Here is a 6,000-nt window from a genome sequence, read left to right as displayed (position 1 = left end):
ACTTGAGAGTCTTCCATGGCTCAATAGAGAACTAAACTACAATGTAATTTACTGCATACAAATACAAAAAAAAATGCAATAAACAAATTCCCTCAAAACATGCAAATAAACGCCAATACAATTATCTAGTGAATATGCTACATTCACCTTCACTATTTACAGTATACATTCACTTATAGCAAACCATCAACAAGTGCGCATGCGCGGGTCGCGCATCTCCTCCACATGCACAGCTCCGGTGGTCAGCTTGAGCTAACCAGTCGGCAGGTCGCGGCACCAGTTTGTAGCGTGGTTCGTTCTGCGTTGTGTAATTCTTAATGAAGACGCTGCCACAACTGATGGTCTGCTCGTTGAAATCTTTTTATTTGCCCTGCACACGAAGAGACAACACACACGTTACCCTTGGTGCAGTCACAGCTCTCCGGTACCTTGCTAGCCGAGGGTCAGGCAAAAGAGCGCCAAAAGGAATTAACAGGTGCTGCGTGCACACTCGCTGCACAACAGCATATACAAGTAAAACTATACAGAACATAATTCTGACAAAATAAAAGACATACCTGCACACGAAGAGACAACACACACGTTACCCTTGGTGCAGTCACAGCTCTCCGGCACCTGCGCGAGCACATGGACACTCACTCAACCACTGTCACAAGTACTTAGAAGTTACAACAGATACCCCAGTCAGTGAGCTCTGTGAAACTTGTTAACATAAATTCCTACACTGTCCACACTATAACAAACGTATGGTTGCAAAACAGTACATTGTATAACCTTATGACGGTTCCATATTAAACAGTTTCGGAGCCAAGGACAACATACCTTGCTAGCCGAGGGTCAGGCAAAAGAGAACGATAAAGTGGTATGGGGATACAGATAACCCGCGATGGGCCAAACCAAAATATACAAAACTTTTACAATCACTTGTATGTACAATATTGGTATGAAAAAGTGTTTGTACACCAAATAAAAACATTAGCTATGCAGCTGTAATTAAATAAAAAAATACACTGAATTATTATTATTATTATCAGATTATTAACATCCCCTCTTGACCTGGCCTATTTGAATTGGTCCTTGTGTGCAATTTGGTGCGTAATCTAGGGGAACAACATCACACTGCTACACTAACGTGGCTATCATACAGAACTACAAATGAACTACAAATGTCTCAAGCTTCATGTCACTCACCAGGGCCATGATGATTTGAAAGAGACTGCCCAATCGAGGGAAAAAGTATTAACTATCTAGTGTTAGCTAAATTCAATAATGAATACATTGGCTACATTTGTTTAAATTGACAATTCTGTGAAATGTCTTCAGCAAGTTAAAAATCGACACAGTACTTGTTATCTTGCGATCGAGCTTGCTCATGGTTAGCTAGCTAGTTAGCAACATTAGCCTGGCTACATGGCTATATTAGCGATCTAACGTTATTTGTCTAGCCATTTAAATGCATGAGAAATTCATAAAAACTATTTAAGCTTTCTTTGGCTTTTATAAACCAACAGTCTATCTTGCTAAGTAACTATCTAGCTAACTTAGATGGTAAAGCTAGGCGTTCTTGATCATGTTTGTTTGTGTCTGTGGGTAGTCTACTTCAAGTAGCCTACTACTCGACGTGCAGCTACCTTAGCTAGCTGTATTATTTCGGTCTGGCTTTTTGAGAGGTTTCAGAGATGGACTGATTAGCATCTCTTGAGTCAACAGTGTGCTTACTTTACCGCAGAAGACATTGATCTGTTTGCTGGTGCCCTCTGGACAGCAGATCATTAGTATAGCTATTAGGCAAGGTTATGTAACCTTATTTAGTCCTACCTGCTATAGTGTGTTTTAAATGAATTGATATTCACATGTTTGTTTTTTTGAGGGAGAACTACTGTCATGTTATTGACGCCAAATTGCAAACCTTATTTGCACCTTCTCTATTCCAGAACCAATGGGTGTAACTGAGTCTTAGCGCCACTCAACTAGGTCAGCTGTTTGAACCTGGAACACAATTCTACTGCTTTGTTATCTTTCAGTCATTGTAGGAAGTCCTGAAGAGCAGGAGTGTGTGAAGGGTTTTGTCCCAGTCCAGCTCTTAACACCCGACTTAAGTAATAAAAAAAACAAATCACCACCATAGGCTATGATTTGTAATCAGGTATGGGCTGGAACAAACGCTTATACATACTCAGATTTCGAGATTTTCACCCGTGTAAGTAATTATTCTGTAATATGGGTACAAGTGTGTGTGTGGGGAGGGGGGGGGGGTACAGTTGAAGTCGAAAGTTTACATACACTTAGGTTGGAGTCATTAAAACTCATTTTTCAACCACTCCACACATTTCTTGTTAACAAACTATAGTTTTGGCAAGTCGGTTAGGATATCTACTTTGTGCATGACGCAAGTCATTTTTCCAACAATTATTTACAGACAGATTATTTCACTTATAATTCACTGTATCACAATTCCAGTGGGTCAGAAGTTTACATACACTAAGTTGACTGTGCCTTTAAACAGCTTGGAAAATTCCAGAAAATGATGTTGTGGCTTTAGAAGCTTCTGATATGCTAATTCACATCATTTGAGTGAATTGGAGGTGTACCTGTGGATGTATTTCAAGGCCTACCTTCCAACTCAGTGCCGCTTTGCTTGACATTATGGGAAAATCAAAAGAAATCAGCCAAGACCTCAGAAAAAACATTGTAGACCTCCACAAGTCTGGTTCATCCCTGGGAGCAATTTCCAATTGCCTGAAGGCACCACGTTCATCTGTACAAACAATAGTACGCAAGTATAAACACCATGGGACCACGCAGCCGCCATAACGCTCAGGAAGAAGACACGTTCTGTCTCCTAGAGATGAGCGTACTTTGGTGCGAAAAGTGGAAATCAATCCCAGAACAACAGCAAAGGACCTTGTGAAGATGCTGGAGGAAACAGGTAGAAAAGTATCTATATCCACAGTAAAACGAGTCCTATATCGACATAACCTGAAAGGTCGCTCACCAAGGAAGAAACCACTGCTCCAAAACTGCCATACAAAAGCCATACTACAGTTTGCAACTGCACATGGTGACAAAGATCGTACTTTTTGGAGAACTTTCCTCTGGTCTGATGAAACAGAAATAGAACTGTTTGGCCATAATGACCATTGTTATGTTTGGAGGAAAAAGGGGGAGGCTTGCAAGCCGAAGAACACCATCCCAACCGTGAAGCACGGGGGTGGCAGCATGTTGTGGGGGTGCTTTGCTGCAGGAGGGACTGGTGCACTTCGCAAAATAGATAGCATCATGAGGCAGGACAAATTATGTGGATATATTGAAGCAACATCTCAAGACATCAGTCAGGAAGTTAAAGCTTAAAGCTTGGTCGCAAATGGGTCTTCCAAATTGACAATGACCCCAAGCATACTTCCAAAATTGTGGCAAAATGGCTTAAGGACAACAAAGTCCTATAGAAATGTTGTGGGCAGAACTGAAAAAGTGTGTGTGAGCAAGGAGGCCTACAAACCTGACTCAGCTACACCAGCTCTGTCAGGAGGAATGGGCCAAAATTCACCCAACTTATTGTGGGAAGCTTGTGGAAGGCTACCCAAATGTTTGACCCAAGTTAAACAATTTAAAAGCAATGCTACCAAATACTAATTGAGTGTATGTAAACTTCTGACCCACTGGGAATGTGATGAAAGAATAAAAGCTGAAATAAATCCTTCTCTCTACTATTTTTCTGACAGTTCACATTCTTAAAATAAAGTGGTGATCCTAACTGACCTAAGCAAGGGAATGTTTACTAGGATTAAATGTCAGGGATTGTGAAAAACTGAGTTTAAATGTATTTAGCTAAGGTGTATGTAAACTTCCGACTTCAACTGTATATGGTATTGATAAAATGCATGATCCACTCTCAAGTTGAAGTTTGTTGACTGATGTCAAGGCGGTGGCTGCTAATTAGAAGGGAGCAGCAGCTGACCAGAAGACTGCAGACAAGGCAGCACCTTGTCCACACCTTCCCTGTCTGTCGGGTGAGTAGTATTGGTTGGTACTGTTCCTCTCCACGTGTAGGCTATTGTACTGGCCTGTGTGGTACCATCTTTCATATGTATAGTAGCTTCAACTGCTGCTCCAAGTTGAATGCTGCAACTGAGATGGAATGACATCGTGGGACACACGCTGAGACCCCGAGTATAACTGAACATGTGCAGGATATTTGTGACAACGACCTAAAAGGTGTGTGGAAGAACACCGGCATCCCATAATATATGAATTCCATATGTACCCCTCATTCCACACTATACCTTTTATGCCCCCATGGTTCCTCTACTTTGGACACTTTGGAACACTCCCATCTTATCTCTATAAACCCACCCTCACCTTCACCCATTTTCCATATGCTACCTTCTTCACTTGCTGTTCTCCTGATTTGATAACATCTGCACTCAGTAACATGTTTAAAAGTGTTGTGGTGTACTGTTTTTGCTACCTTTTTTGTTACCCTGTGTAATGCTGTCCTCTTGCTTATTCTGCGGTTCAGACTGAATGCAGTGTTAAATGTGTTGCTCACAACTGACCTGAATGTAGTGTTAAATTTGTTGCTCACAACTGACCTGAATGCAGTGTTAAATGTGTTGCTCACTACAGACAGCAGCAACATGACAAGAACGGTTGCTATAGCTGCTTTTAGGCATAGCTTCCTTGTTCTGAGTTCGTTAGGTGTGTTTCTCATTCTGTTGGAGTTGACCTAGTATTTTATATTAAATGTACCTGACACATACAGTTGTTTCTCAGTTTGTAACTCACCCACCAAAAAGCACAATATGCTGTTTGACCTTTTGTGCTGTTCTAATTCCTAAAATTGAAAGCGGAAGAATCTGTGCTCTCTCTGATAGTAATAACAGTTCATATGGTGCTCTTCGATGTCCCAGGTTTGTGACATTGATTAATAAATCATTTCTGACTCTATAAATAATAGAGTCAGATGGTTATATGTTATGTATGAAAGGCATATGTATTCATTGTTTACTATTTAGATTTCTTTAAAACAATGTGATTTTTGGAGTTCAGGTGATTGATGGGTGACTAGGTGCATTCTTGTCAAATATGCTTATTCGTTGATGAATATAGATACATTCTACAATAAATGTATCTGGGTTTTGAATCTGCAATAGAACATGTCAACAAGTTAGTTCTGAATTGATTTAATACAGCAGTACATTCTGACACCATGAAATTAAATAGATCTCACCTCCTTAATATATAAATTATAAGTGATTAAATATAGACCTCCGCTGGTACAGACAGGGATGGTAGCAGTTGTTCTGGCTCTGGTTCAAGGAGGTATGCCATTCCACTGAATCTGCCCGGGAGATGGTTCCTTAGCCACTGAAGATTCTACTCTGCGGGCTCTAGGTCCAGAGGCTTGTACTGCCCGTCCAGGTACAAGTCCTCCACTGACTGAACCTGGTTGGCCACAGCTGGCTTCCTCCACTCACACTGGTAGAGTCTTTGTTAGAAGTTAGTAGGGATGTATTTGTTTATTTGTTATTATATATATATATATATATATATAAACACACACACATATACAAAATGTGCAGTACAGAATTTGGCAAACCATAATGATCGCACACTCCAGCACAATAGGTGGGGGCATGCACCTGAGCCGTTTGTTTGCGGACCGCCATTATAATATAAAAGACAAAGAAGAAGAAATTGCAACATCTGTGCCAGAGCGAGAAGTGTGTAATTGCAAACCGCAATTAGGGCCGTTTTCTGTTATCGGCGTTTCTTGATATGAATTTACACCCATTGATACTCGCCATTAGTCCGTGGCCGTTTCTTTCGCTCGGGGAAAACTGTAGCTACGCCTAACCTTCACCCTATTCTCCTAACTTTGTTTTGTTAGTTAGTTATCCTAACTTGCTATTTAAACTGTAGTTATACTTTTTTTCTATTGTTTTATTGACTGTATGTTTGTTTATTCCATGTGTACCTCTGTGTGGTTGTTTGTGTCAC

Source organism: Salvelinus fontinalis, chromosome 2, assembly GCF_029448725.1.
Source record: "Salvelinus fontinalis isolate EN_2023a chromosome 2, ASM2944872v1, whole genome shotgun sequence".
Classification (NCBI taxonomy): domain Eukaryota; kingdom Metazoa; phylum Chordata; class Actinopteri; order Salmoniformes; family Salmonidae; genus Salvelinus; species Salvelinus fontinalis.
The sequence above is the reverse complement of the archived record's forward strand: the minus strand, read 5'-3'. Positions refer to the sequence as shown.